The 15127-nt window shown below is 40.4% G+C and overlaps 1 long non-coding RNA gene across 2 annotated transcripts in view; it reads right to left on the bottom strand.

Annotated features, from left to right (window-relative positions):
- The window catches only part of LOC123588856, a 101612-nt gene that overhangs the window by 74434 nt on the left and 12051 nt on the right, over positions 1-15127 (bottom strand). The window lies entirely within an intron of this gene.

Below are 15127 nucleotides of genomic sequence, written 5' to 3'. Positions count from 1 at the left end.
CTCGAACTCACGGACCGCGAGATCGTGACCTGGCTGAAGTCGGACGCTTAACCAACTGCGCCACCCAGGCGCCCCTAAAAGCCAATATCATTTTAAAGAGAGAACTCTGTGAGACCTTCCACATGAAGACATCCACAGATCAGAAAAAAACACTTCTTCAGACCACATTCCTCCATTTTCTGTCAGATTATATAATCCCTGCATCTCTAGATGACCAATCCTTGTTATTTGCTCCTCAGCAGCCACGATTTTTCAGTGGGAACTAGAACAATGATGCTGACTGAAGGGTCAGACTCTGCCCAGAAAATGGAGAGGTTGGGAATGAGGCCAAGGTTGGTGGATTCCACTTTCCTTTGGCCCTCAATTTGGGGCTAGAGATTAAGATTGCCACCAATTCGGTTCTTTTAAATTGAGTTTCCTCTTCTGTATTCTCTACTAATGCAAACTTTTGAAGAGGATATTGCTTTGGGGGAGTTTATAACAGCTGTAAAGATCTCTATTAACCGTCCTTTATCAGTGAGATAAAGACCAGCTGTTTCACTAATTGCCCTTAACTGCTTGGGCTTGATTATTAATGAATGCCCTTGCCTTGAGTTCAAACAGCTTAATTAGCTAAAGTTAAGTGTTTCCAATAAATTTACTAACCTATGATAAGCTTTTCTTTAATAGGAAACGTGCAGTTCTTAATTAAATAGAATAATTTACAACCCCACGTCTATTATAAGTAATGGTTGCCCAGTTACCATGTTACCTAATTAGGTGATATTGAAATTCCTCCAAAGGGGAACTGAGGGCACAGTTGAACATGCCCTTAGACAAACCAATTAGTTAGCAGCCCATCAGCAACGTGCAACATGGAGTTCTGGACAGATCATGGCATTGGCATCTGGATTGGAATCTCCTCTCTGCCACTCACAAGACTCCTGCTGCCTCACCTATAAAATGGGGACCTAATTCCCTGCAGAGCCTATGGGGAGTAGATTGTACAGCGCTTGCAATTATTTATATAAAGAAGAAAAAGACAAGTGAATGCCCTCTTTCAAGTCCTATGGGATGACATCTTCATAGGCAAAATTATTCCCAAGGGAGATGTCTGCATAATGTGCACAAAAAACAAACCCCCCAATGTAATCATGAAAAAAATCATCTGGTAAAGTCAGGCTGGGGAACTTTCTACAGGATACCTGTCCTATAGACTCAAGACTGTCACTGCCATAAAAAAGAAAGAGTGAAAAACTGTCACAGACCATAGGTGACAGGATTCATGACAGTTAAATGCAATGTGGTACCCTGGATCAGATCCTGGACAGAAAGAGAGCTTTGACAGAAAAAATTAGTGAAATCCAAATCAAATTTGGAATTTAGTTAACAGCAATGTGCCAGTGTCTGTTTCTGAGTTTTCACAAATGTATTTTGGTGATGTCAGTGTAGGGAGGTGGACAGTATATGGGAACTCACTATACTAACTTTATAAATTTCTGTAAATCAAAAATTATTCCAAAATAAAAATGTGTTAAATACTGCTTACCCATTGGATAAGAGAAGCTTAAAAACAGGCTTGTCCAACTGACAAATGGGTAAATAAAATGTAGTATACTCATACAATGGAATGTTTTTCAGCCATAAAAAGGAATGATATGCTGTTACATACTACAATGTGGATGAACCTTGAAAACATGCTAAGGAGAAAGAAGCCAGACACAAAACGTCACATGTTCAATTCCATTTATACAAAATGTCCAGAATAAACAAATCCATAGATACACAGAGAATATTAGTAGTTGCCAAGAGTTGGGGAAGAGGAAAATAGGGAAGGACTGCTTAATAGGCACTAGGTTTTCTTTGGGGTGATGAGAACATTCTGGAACAAGATAGAGGCGATTATTGCATGACATCGTGAATGTACTAAATGTCATAGGATTATATACTTTGGAATGGTTCAAGTGTTAAATTTTATGTTATGTACATTCTACCACAAAAGTTTTTTTTAAATAGTTCTGTCATAATTATTGATGTGTTTGGCACAATTTTAAAGACTTTCCTTGAGTTTTTCATTGTGAAGCCTCACTTTCTTAGAGAAGAGCCTTGAGCGTATCTCCAAAGGTCTTAACAGGTAACTGTCCTCCATCTGGTGGGAAGGAAACGAGACTAACAGACACTGGTTCTGGGCCAGACCATTGTGGTATGTAAGCCCCTTCCATGAAACATATGGTGAGCAAAGAATGTGCACTGTCTGCAGGTCACTGGCTGAAAATTTGAATTTGCTTAATAACTGTGCTGTGCCTAAAGGTTCTTTGCGCCCAAAGTCTCTTATAGTTTTGGAATTCATGCCTGTTTGTCTTTCACATTTCTGTAAACATTAAGGAAAATCTTGCTCATCAGAGTACCAAATAAGGTCAACATAAAGGGTGACTGGAGGTTGCCAAAGGTCCATAATTTCTGACCAAGGGCAAGAGTAAAAGTTTCCAGAACATTCCACCCCACCCCCACAATTGGTCATGCTCAAGGGACTCAGCTACAGATCTCCGGTAAAACCCACTGAGATTTATCTCAGAGGGGGCAATGCCATCTCTAGGACTCCATGAGAACCTCACCTTCAGGCAGAAGACAGGAAGCAGGGGATAAAGAGAGAGTGAAACCCCATCTTGTGTCTGTACTGGGTTGAATAGTGTCCCCCCAAATTCATCTCCTCCCAGAAATGGACAACATGACCCTGTTTGGAACTAGGGTCTTTGCACATGTAATTGGTTAAATTAAGATGAAGTCATTATGGAGGATGGTGGGACCTAAATCCAATGGCTGGTGTCCTTGTAGGAGATTTGGACACAGAGACACAGAGGGAAAACAAAGCCATGTGACAGTGGAGGTAGAGACTGAAGTGATGCATCCAAGTCAAGGGCTGCCAGCAACCACCACAAGCTAAGAAGAGAAAGGATCCTCACCTAAAGCCTTCAGAGGGAGCATGGCCCTGCCAACACCTTGACTTTGGACTTCTGGCCTCCAGAGCTAGGAGAGAATGAGTTTCTATTGTTTTTAGGCCACCAGTTTGTAGTAGTTTGTTATAGCAGCCCCAGCAAACAAATACAGTGCATATAGTCCATGCAGCCTGGGGACCTCCATTTCATTATGATCAAAAAAAGCCAGGGCACCTGGGTGGCTCAGTAGGTTAAGCTTTCGACTTCAGCTCAGGTCATGATCTCACGTCCATGAGTTTGAGCCCTGCGTCGGGCTCTGTGCTGACAGCTCAGAGCCTGGAGCCTGTTTCGGATTCTGTGTCTCCCTCTCTCTCTCTGCTCCTCCCTTGCTCATGCTCTGTCTCTCTCTGTCTCAAAAATAAATAAAAACATAAAAAATAAAAGAATCCAAGGTGGTGTGGCTCTGAGAGAGTATACATCTCCAATGTTGGTAGACCCCAGCGCATTGTTTTAAAGATGGTGTGAGTGGGGCACCTAAATGGCTCAATTGTTTGGGCAACCGACTTTGGCTTGGGTCATGATCTCACGGTTTGTGAGTTCGAGCCCCACATCAGGCTCTGTACTGACAGCTCAGAGCCTGGAACCTGCTTTGGATTCTGTGTCTCATTCTCTCTCTGCCCACCCACCCCCCCACCGACTTGTGCTCTGTCTCTCTGTCTCTCAAAAATAAATAAATGTCAAAAAAAAAAATTAAAAGTGGTGTGAGTGAAATGCAAAAGAGGGGAATGATTTAGCAAACATTCTCTGAACTTGATCATGGTTGATGACTGTGAATTCACGAATATACACAGGTAGAGGCATCCAGGCAGCATGATGTTAATAGTTCACCTGGAAGGACACCAGCAATTAATTAGGTTAGTTGTTATTACCCCTGACTGATAGATGAAACCATATCAGCCCTCAAACAAGAAAATTATTTGCTCAAAATCACATCACCATTGTAAATATCATCTGCATTTTTTAAAGTTTCTATTTATTTATTTATTTATTTATTTATTTATTTATTTGGAGAAAGAGAGAAACAGAGGAGGGGCAGAGAGAGAGAGGTAGAGAGAGACTCCTGAGCAGGCTTCATGCTTTCAGCACAGAACCCCCCCCAGGGCTCAATCTCACAAACTATGAGATCATGACCTGAGCCAAAATCAAGAGTCAGATGCTCAACCGACTGAGCCACCCAGGCGCCCCTCATCTGCACTTTATAATAAATCCCACCATCACACATTTAGGTAGAGCCTTAAGCATTTTCCAATGTTCATCCCATATTTGTGTCACCCCACAAAGCCCTCACATAAACCATGGAACAAAAAGAAGATGAGAATTTTTATCCCTTTTCTCTGATGAAGCAACTGAGGCCCATAGAAGTTTTTCTTTTTTCTTTCCCTTCTGTTCACCTCCCCAGTCCACTCTCCCTCTCTCTGGTAATCCCTTTTGACAACCTGGCACATTCTTCCAAATTTGTCTCTATATTCAGAGTCGCACACAAATATGTGTATTTACACACTCTGTATAATCCACAGGCATTTGTTATTTCATACACACTTTCCTGGTTCCTGTTTTCTCTTTGTACAATGTGCCATGGAAATCCCTCCAAGGCATCTGGTATTACTCTAATTCATCGTTTTTTAATGGCTGCACAAAATTCTATGGTGTGGATGTCCTGTAATTTATTCAATCATTAATGAGCATTCGCATGTGTCCCCTCTTTTCCAACTACAAACAATGCTGCAATAAATATCCTCTCTACAAATGTCCTCATGGACTAGGGCTTTTTATTTCTATGAGATGAAGTCCCAAGAGAGAGACTGCCGGATCAAAGAATATCTATATTTCTTTTTAACTGCTTTTAATAGAACAAAGCAAGAGGATAAGATTGTGGTTATGTGGGGGGGAGGGGGGACTTGCAGGGAGCTTTGGTGGTATTGGTGATGATCTGACTGATCCAATTCTTGGGTTCACAAATGCTTATTTTATCTTTTTTGTTTAAATAATTTGCATGTGTTATTACCTATATTATTTTATGTGTATCAAATGTTATATAATGATTTTAAATAATCGCATATTTTAATTGGAACAAACGTGGCCAAGACAGCTGAAGGAATTCTTGTCTTTGCCAATGATATAAGACAGGAGTCCTTTCCCTGCTTCCCCATCGGTAGTAGATATAAGAAATCTTATCCATGTTCTCCCCCCCCATTCATCTTATTGTTACTTTAATTTACATTAAAGTAACTTTAATTGTTACTTTAATGTACATTTACATTTACATTTACAAAATGACACTGGTGGGTGTGAGCACCTTTTCTGACATGTGTTGTCCATTTGAATGGATATAAATGGCATTTAAATGCTCTAAAAACACTTTCTCATTAAGTAAAAAGGGGAAGGCTGATGCTCATCCTTTTAATCCCCCTCTCTAAAAGATAAAGCTCAGAATTTTCAAATACTACAAACAAAAAAAATTAATCAACATAAATTGGTTCTCCCTCATCTAAATTCCAGATGTCATGATGACGTCAGCAACCCACCGGGAAATCCCCAAATGACACCCAAGACCTCTGAAACACCAGATATAAATGTTACCTTCATATGGGAACTGATGAGACTAACGGATCATGGCCACTGCAAGGTGCACTAGGCTGAATGATTACATCCCCACCCAAATTCATATGTTGAAATCATAACCTCCAAGGGTGATGGTATTTGGAAGTGGGGCCTTTGGAAACTGATGATGAAATGAAGGTGGAGCCCTCAAAAACAGGATTAGCGCCCTTATAAAAGAGACCCCAGAGAGCTCCCTTCCCTATTCTACCATGGGAGGACACACAAGAGGACTACAACCTATGAATCAGGAAGAAGGCTCACCAGACCCCAAATCTGCCGGCACTTTGATCTTACACATCCCAGACTCCAGAACTTTGAGAAATAAATTTCTATTGTTTACAAGCTACCCAGTTTATGGCATTCTCTTTTAGCAGCTTGAATAAGCTGAGATACAAGGTGAGTGTGTCCTTTCCTGCATGAGAGGCTACCTGGTCTCCCCGTGGGGCAATTGGAACCTCTGCCCCCAGCCAGCTGGCTGGTCCCTTCCTGCACTTGTCTCCTTGTCCATCCTGGCCCACAGTGGGTGCTGTTCATGCAAGAGCTCTGCTCCTCATCACTCTATGCCTTCCTTTTCTCACTTTACAGCACACCATGGACATCTCTCCAGGAAAACAGCTAAGATCTTATCTGTTTTTAACAGCTGTACAACATTCCATAGTATAGATATACCAAACTTTATCCAGTCATTTGCTGTTGATGGACATTCAGGTTACTTCCAATTTGTTTTATTTTTCCTTGTTACAAACAACAGTGTCATAAATTTTCTTACATGTCTATCTTTTCTAACTCTAGGTCAGACTGTGTGTGTGTGTGTGTGTGTGTGTGTACACACACACACACACACACACACACACACACACACACACATATATATATATATATATATATATATATATATATATATATATATATATATATATATAAACTTTTTTACCATACCCTCTTCAGTGCCAGACGCTATTGACTATTATTGACAAAATCTGAGGGGTTAAGAATGAGAAAGGAATTTCATTGTAATGTTAGATTTGTTTTTAGCTACCTTCCGCATAGAGATCACTTGTAATTTTATAGCTAGAATTTAATTTTTATAGTTTCCCATTCCTTTTAATCAACTAATTTATTTGCTTTTGTTTTTTCCTCCTGGAGTTTAGCAATTAGACAGTATGATAGATAACACAGGTTAAAAATTGCATTGATTTTTAAAATTTCCAATTCCCTCTGAATAGCTGATTCCTTGTTGTTGTTTGTAGGCAAGAAGTTGAATCTGATATGGACCCTGCCTGCAATCAACTTACAGTCTTCTAGGAGCATCATGACATATATGAGTAAGTACAACTAATAAAATGCAAATAGCACGGCGTGAGTATAAATGCGGCACTCTAGGGACTCAGAGACAGTTTGGTTTAGACAGTGAGACAGAAAGGCAATGTGAGGCACCAGTCCAATTTTGACATATGGAAATGAGTGGAAAGAAAAGAGCTGCAAAAGAGAGAAACAATGTATCTTTCCTCTTCAAATCCCTGGCCAGGAATAAAAAGAAGTGACCTTGAATTGCAAATATGCATCGACTTTGGGTGACTGCTGGCAAAATGCAGGCGTGGTGGTCCATACTCAATGAATGCATTACATACACATGTCTTTATTCTATGGGATATCAGTCAATTGGTGACAGAAAGTTAAGACATTACATGTTTTCTTGATCTAGCTGTATGACAGCATTGCAGGGAAGTAAGTTTAGTGACAATAGAGAAAGAATGAAAGAGAAAGTGAAGATGTATTCTGATAAACTTCATTCATTCAACAAATAACAGACTTTAGATATACGAGATAATATGGTGAGAAAGTCAGCAAAACTGCCACCCAATGGGAGGCTTAGAGCCTAATGGGGAGAATGGATGGGCAGATAAAGCACTAAAAATAAAGTCTTTCATCTAGCTACCGGTCTTATTATTTTCTTTATTCTGTTTTTTTCTTTGTTAATTTTTTTAATGTTTATTTATTTTTGAGAGAGAGAGAAAGAGAGAGAGAGACAGACAGACAGAATCTGAAGCAAGCTCCAGGCTCTGAGCTGTCAGCACAGAGCCCAACAAGGGGCTCAAACCCACAAACCATGGGACCATGAACTGAGCCAAAGATGGATGCTCAACCGACTGAGCCACCCAGGCGCCCAGCAGGTCTTTGTTTCTTAATACTATTTTCCTATACAAGGAACCAGGGCTCCTCAGAGAAATGGCTGATTCTGAGGCTGGGTGGGGAAAATACAAGATGAGCCTGGAGCATCTTAATAGCGACAAAAAGTAAGGAAGTGCTCACAAAAAGGAGGGGGCAGCCCAAGGGAAGCCCATCCTTAAGAGCCCCCCGGTGGCCAAAGCTGGAACAATGTGAGCGACAAAATAAATAATGCAGGATTGGATTATAACCCAAAGTACCAAATAAATATATAGGAGTCCATGCTTGTGTAAACAAATGGCTGAATAAATTAACACATGGAGGGAAAAGGTTCAAATCTTCTGTACAGAAGAATTCCAACTAATATCTATAGATCCCCACCCTCCCAACCTCCAATTTCACTCCCTGGAATGTGGCTGGACTTAGTAACTGGCTTCTAACAATCATGGAGGACAGCTTGAGTATGAACAGAGAGCGTGGTAACCATGCAGTGCAGAACCTGGGAGACTCCACCTTAACTACATGATCAAGAGAAGCATCGCTCTTGATAAATCATATTGGTGACATATACCTCCGGGCTGTTCTTCCCATAAATCCATTACTTAGTCTAAAATGTGTGAGGTAAGGTTCAGATAAACCCAAAGTGAGACACATTGACAAAATACCTAATCAGTCCTCCTCAAAACCATCAAGTTCATTAAAAGCCAAGGAAAGAATGAGAAACCGTCACAGTCCGGAGGAAACTAAGGATGTATGAGGACTAAATGCAATGTGGTGGGAATAACCTCAGTGTCCATCAGTGGATGAATGGACATAGAAAATATGGTACCTACATAGTGTGCAATATTATTCAGCCACTAAAAAAGGAAATCCTACCATTTGTGACAGCATGGATGGAACTTGAGCATGAGTGGCTAGGTAAAATAAGTCAGACAAAGACAAATACTGTATGATCTCACACATGGGGTATAAAAACATTGAACTAATAAAAACAGAGAGTAGAATGGTGGTTGCCAGGAGCCGGGGAAGGAGGGAGAGGGGGAGATGTTGGTCAAAGGACATAAACTTTCTTTTAAAAAAAAAATTGGGGGTGCCTGGGTGGCTCAGTCGGTTGAGCATCCAACTTCAGCTCAGGTCATGATCTCGAAGTTGACAAGTTTGATCCCCACATCGGGCTCTGTGCTGACAGCTCAGAGCCTGGAGCCTGCTTTGGAGTCTGTGTCTTCCTCTCTCTCTGCCCCTCCCCTGCTCATGCTCTGTTTCTCTCTGTCTCGAAAATAAAGCTAAACATTTATAAATAAATAAATAAATAAATAAATAAATAAATAAATAAATAAAATAAAAAATTTTTTAATGTTTTATTTTTGAGAGAGAGAGAGACAGAGTGCAAGCAGGGGAGGGGCAGAGAGAGAGGGAGACACAGAATCCAAAGCAGGCTCCAGGCTCTGAGCTATCAGCACAGAGCCCAACGTGGGACTCGATCCCACAAACCGTGAGATCATGACCTGGGCTGAAGTTGGATGCTTAACCCACTGAGCCACCCAGGCACCCCTATGGACCTAAACTTTCTGTTTTAAGAGGCATGAGTTCTGGGGATCTAACTTACTATAGTTGACAATACTGTATTGCGTAATTGAAATTTCAGAGTAGGGTTTTAATGTTCTTGCCTGGTAATTACGTGAGGTGAGGGAGCTATTAACTAACATTATTGTGGTAAACATTTCACAATATATATGCATTTCAAGTCATTCGTTGTACACCTTAAACTTTTATAATATTATATATCAATGTTATCTCAATAAATCTGGGGAAAAAATAAAAGAAATGCAATGTGGCATCCTGCATGGGATCCTGGACATTAGTGGAAAAACTCGGGAAATCCAGATAAAGTTTGAAGTTTCCTTTAAAAACAGACAGCTGGGGGCACCTGGGTGGCGCAGTCGGTTAAGCGTCCGACTTCAGCCAGGTCACGATCTCGCTGTCTGTGAGTTCGAGCCCCGCATCAGGCTCTGGGCTGATGGCTCAGAGCCTAGAGCCTGTTTCCGATTCTGTGTCTCCCTCTCTCTCTGCCCCTCCCCCGTTCATGCTCTGTCTCTCTCTGTCCCAAAAATAAATAAACGTTGAAAAAAAAATTAAAAAAAAAAAAAAAACAGACAGCTGGATAAAGGCTATTAAAAAATGAGTGTTCAAGGTGCAATGAGAGGACACACCAGAAGTAACTAGTCAAAACACAAAGATTTCAAAGCAGAATAAAAATTTGGACAGGATTTTTTTCAATGAAACACCCTGTGGTAACTTTGTCTAGAACCAAGCAACAATTATCAAGGTTAACTGGAGTCTTTTCTTGTTGTTGCTATCATCATGGTTATTATTTTCTCTCCATTGTGTTTTTTAATCAAAAAATAACATTTATCCGGTATGCTCGTTAGGACTAGTCAAACAGTAGAGAGAAGCACAAAGAAAAACATAATACCCTTCTCCCACCTCCGCCCTCCAGCCAATCCCTTCCTGAGGAAGCAGACTGTGTTATTTTCCACAATCTTTCTGTGTTTATATTAGAAATACAAAAAGTATATGTGGCTTTCCCCCTTTTTTTAACTACAAAAATGTTATCTTTTTTTACTTTAAATATTTTTTAATGTTTATTTATTGTTTTTGAGAGAGAGACAGACAGAGCATGAGTGGGGGAAGGGCAGAGAGAGAAGGAGACACAATCCTAAGCAGGCTCCAAGCTCTGAGCTGTCAGCATAGAGCCTGATGTGGGGCTTGAAGCCACGAACCGTGAGATCATGACCTGAGCCATGATCCAACTGAACCAACTGAGCCACCCAGGAGCCTCACAAAAATGTTATCTTTACTCACTGCTCTGCAGCTCACTCTTTTCATGCAAAAATCAGGGTGCCTGTGTGGCTCAGTCAGTTAAGCATCAGACTTCAGCTCAGTTCATGATCTGACGGTTTATGGGTTCAAGTCCCGCATCAGGCTCTGTGCTGATGGCTTAGAGCCTGGAGCCTGCTTCGGATTCTGTGTTTCTCTCTCTCTGCCCCTCCCCCACTCACTCTCTGTCTCTTTCTCACTCAAAAATAAACATTAAAAATAAATAAATAAAATATATCGCAACGCTGTATCATAAATATCTTCCTAGTGTAACGTATATAAATCTGACTTGTTCTCTCCTTAACTCAATTTTAGTGAGACACAATTTGTATAGAATAAAATGCACCCATATTAAGTGTACAGTTTGCTGATTACGCTTATTACATATGTAACAATGTATATACCTGGATAACTAAAAACACATTATTTATAATTTTTAAAATCCAGGTCTCCAAGAATCTTGCCAAATCCAGTGAAATCGCCTGGCTTCTTCCTTAGAAAGGAAAGGAAGAAGGGATGGAAATGTCCAGATAATTCTGGGGAATCACCAGCACAGGAAGACTTGCTTCTGACCTCTCAGGTGTATTATTTTGAGAACATTCTCATCCCCTAGAACAGTTTTCCATTTTAGCATGGTGCTAAAGTTGCATGAGTTTGGAAAGGTCTAAGGGAGGCATGTAGGCAGGGGGTTGGCTGGAGAAACCTTGTGACTTGTCCCTGAGTCAACATGGAGGCACCAGAGCTAAGGGTAAATGGCGAGAGACACACTGAGTTAAGCAGAGGCCGGACACTTCTCCTCCTGGAGGCTTCTTCCACCACTCCTCATGGACAAGCCTCCCAGATCCCCAGGGCCAAGACCAAATCAACCATACTTCCCAGCACTAATGAAGACCCCAAGGAGAAAGTGGGAACACTGGCCTCTTCCCAAGCTCTCTCTGGAATACCATCTTTGGAAGCAGGTAGGACAAGAAAGAGAAATGGTTCCAAAAGGGAAATGGATTTTTAAACCAGCTGAATATTTACCTGAAAAATATTGTTTTACGTAGGAAAAAAAAAAAAAAAAAACCAAACTTTTTGAAACTGGAAGAGACAGATACTTCTAATTGGCACATTTAAATATTTTCCCTTTACTCAGCAGAATGGGGTCTCCTGAGGAAATTTGATGTGGTTAGACCAGCACTGTGCAAAAGAAATAATGCAAGCCACAATTGTAATTTTAAATTGTCTTGCAACCAATAAAGTAAAAAAAAAAAAAAAAAAAAAAAAAGCAACTCAGCAATTCCGCTCCTCCATATATACCCAGGAGAAATCAAATCATGGTCCACACAAAACATGTATACAAATGTTCTATCAGCATCATTCACTAGAGCCAAAAAGTGAAAACAAACCAAATGTCCATCAACAAACTGTAGTACATAATAGAATATTATTCCACAACAAAAAGGAATGGAGTACTGATCCATGCTACAATGCAGATGAACCTTGAAAACATTATGTTAAGTGAAAGAAACCACACACAAGACTACATATTATATGATGCCATTTATATGACATATCCAGAAAAGACCAATCCATAAAGATAGAAAGTGGGTTAGTGGTCTCCTAGGGCCAGGAGGGTTGGGGACAACGATGAGCAATTATTAATGGGCTTGGGAGTTTCATTTTAGGGATGGAACTGTTCTAGAATTGATTGTAGTGATGGTTACACAACTGTGAATATACTAAAAATCAGACTGTACACTCCAAATGGTGAATTATGTATGAATTATATATCAATTAAGCTGTTACTCTAAAAAGATACATAAGAAGTTAAGTATATTTTTAATTATTATTATTAATTATTTTAATTATCATTTTAACATGTAATCAATATTTTATAATTATTATTGAGATATTTTATATTCATTTTTTTTCTTAACCCAGTGTGTACTTTACATAGGCAACACATCGCAATTCAGATGTTAAATTTTCATTGGAAATACTTGATGCATTTTTAGGTTTCATAAAACTTGCAAGTTAAAAAGTAAATGTAGGGGCACCTAGGTGGCTCAGGTGGTTAAGCGTTCAACTCTTGGTTTCGGCTCAGGTCATGATCTCACAGTTTGTGACTTTGAGCCCCGCATCAGGCTCTGCACTGAGAGTGCGGAGCCTGCTTGGAATTTTCTCTCTCCCTCTCTCTCTCTGCGCCTCCCCCACGCACTCTCTCTGTCTCTCTCTCAAAATAAATAAACTTTAAAAAAATAAAAATAAAATAAAATAAGTAAACATATATAGCCAAGTTGTTGCAAAAACACAAGTTTTCCAATAAGTGAATTTAAATAGCATTAGACAGTAAAGTGGATATAGCTATAGCCATGGCTACAGGTATAGACAGATACAGATACATAGAGATATAGATGGGTAGATAAAGGTAAAATAGTTATACAGATACAGGTACATAATTTTGAGTGTTGTGTGTTAAAATCTGAACTCCTATTACATGTACTAAAATGAAAATGAAACTCCTTTCATGGCCTCAAAGCCCTATGTGATCGCCCCACCTTCTCTTATCTCACATCATATCACTCTCCTCCTCTCCCACGAGGCTCCAGCCACACTGGTCTTTTTTACTCCTTGATCACTTATTCCTGCCCATTTACATTTGCTATTCCCTCTGCCTGGCACACTTTTCATCAAGATGTTCCCAGACCTGGCTCCCTGCCATCATTCAGGTCTCTGTTCAAATATCACCTCCTCAGAGAGGCATCCATGACCACCTTATTCAAATGCGACCCCCATCCAGCCACTCTCTAACTCATTATCCTCCTTTTATTTTGTTTGTAACATGTATCATTATTTGAGATTATCTTCCTTATTTTTTCTCTTATTTATTGTCTTTCCCTTGCTACACACACACGCGCGCACACACACACACACACACACACACACACACACACACTAAGCTTCATGATAAAGGGACAAAATCTGTATTATTCACTGCCCTATCCCCAGTATCTAGAATTATGCCTAGCATATAGTAGATGCTTAAAATATATACAGCAAGTAAATGAATGAGCCATTCATTCATCAACCATTCCTCTGTTAATAGACATTCAGGTGGTCTCCAATTCAGGTTGGTCCTATTGTTGCCTTCTAGAGCTATTAGGAGAATTCATATACAACATATCCTTAGCTACTAACACATATCCTTAGCTACCGATGCCTTTGTTCCTTATAGTATGGATTCCTCAAAGTGTAACTTCTGTATCAAAGCATGTGCTCTTTTTAAAATTTTAACAGAGGGGTGCCTGGGTGGCTCAGTCGGTTAAGCATCTGACTTCGGCTCAGGTCATGATCTCACGGTCCAGGAGTTCGAGCCTCGCGTTGGGCTCTGTGCTGACAGCTCAGAGCGTGGAGCCTGTTTCAGATTCTGTGTGTCCCTCTCTCTGACCCTCCCCCGTTCATGCTCTGTCTCTCTCTGTCTCCAAAATAAATAAACATTAAAAAAAATTAAAATTTTAACAGAAAATGCCTTTCCTAAAAATGTTGTGATTTACTGTCACACCAGCAGTATATAAAACATTATTTCCTTTCCCATTGTAGATAACATCAACTGTTTTAATAACTTTTTCCAATCTGATGAATATATAATTGTATTTCATTTAAAAGTCAAATGAAAAATCTTTAAACACAGGAAAGTTGCATATAGCTTCAGATTTTTATTGGTCATTTGCACATCCTGCATTGTGACTTGCCTGTTTACCTCCTCTTGCCTAATTTCCTATTGGGGTGTTTTTGTTTTAAATCAGCTGGCAGTAACTATGAGTATTAGGGACAGTAACTCTGCCATGAGTTCTCATTATTTAGAGTTCACCCTGCCTAATGCCTCAGAAATTTTAATTGGTATATGGTCAAATCTGTCAGTTTTTTCTTTTGAGGTTTCTGGGGTCCCCACTTAACTGACATAAATTGACTTGAAATTCTGGGACTAATCTTCACTATTCAGAGAGCTCACTTGGCAAGCCCTGAAGACAGCCCTTAGGGCACAAGCCCATAAATTTACTGCCAGCCATTTCAAGACCCATCTTCCCGATATGTCCATTTCTCTCTCCAGCTGGACTTGGAAATACATCCTTGGAACATGGTTTGGTCAATGGCTGAGGATGCCAACACCTTTTACCGTGAAAATCTGAAAAAGCAACTGTCACCAGTGCTGTGCTGTGCAGACAAAGAGGAGGGCCCAGAAGGCTGAGAGTGAACCCAACATCCTTGCCAAGACTGGGACCCCACAGATGCACTCTTACCCAACTTTTGACATTTAAAAACTTCACATTTATGAGGGCACCTGGGTGGCTCAGTCAGTTAAGCGTCTGACTTGGACTCAGGTTATGATCTCACCGTTTGTGGGTCCGAGCCCCATTTTGGGCCCTGTGCTACCAGCTCAGAGCATGGAGCCTTCTTCGGATTCTCTGTCTCCCTCTTTCTCTGCCCCTTCCCTGCTCACGCTCTGTCTCTCCCTCTCTCTC

The sequence above is a fragment of the Leopardus geoffroyi genome, chromosome E3 (assembly GCF_018350155.1).
Source record: "Leopardus geoffroyi isolate Oge1 chromosome E3, O.geoffroyi_Oge1_pat1.0, whole genome shotgun sequence".
NCBI classification, from domain to species: domain Eukaryota; kingdom Metazoa; phylum Chordata; class Mammalia; order Carnivora; family Felidae; genus Leopardus; species Leopardus geoffroyi.
Note: the sequence above shows the minus strand (reverse complement) of the source record. Positions and strands in the feature narration are given on the sequence as shown.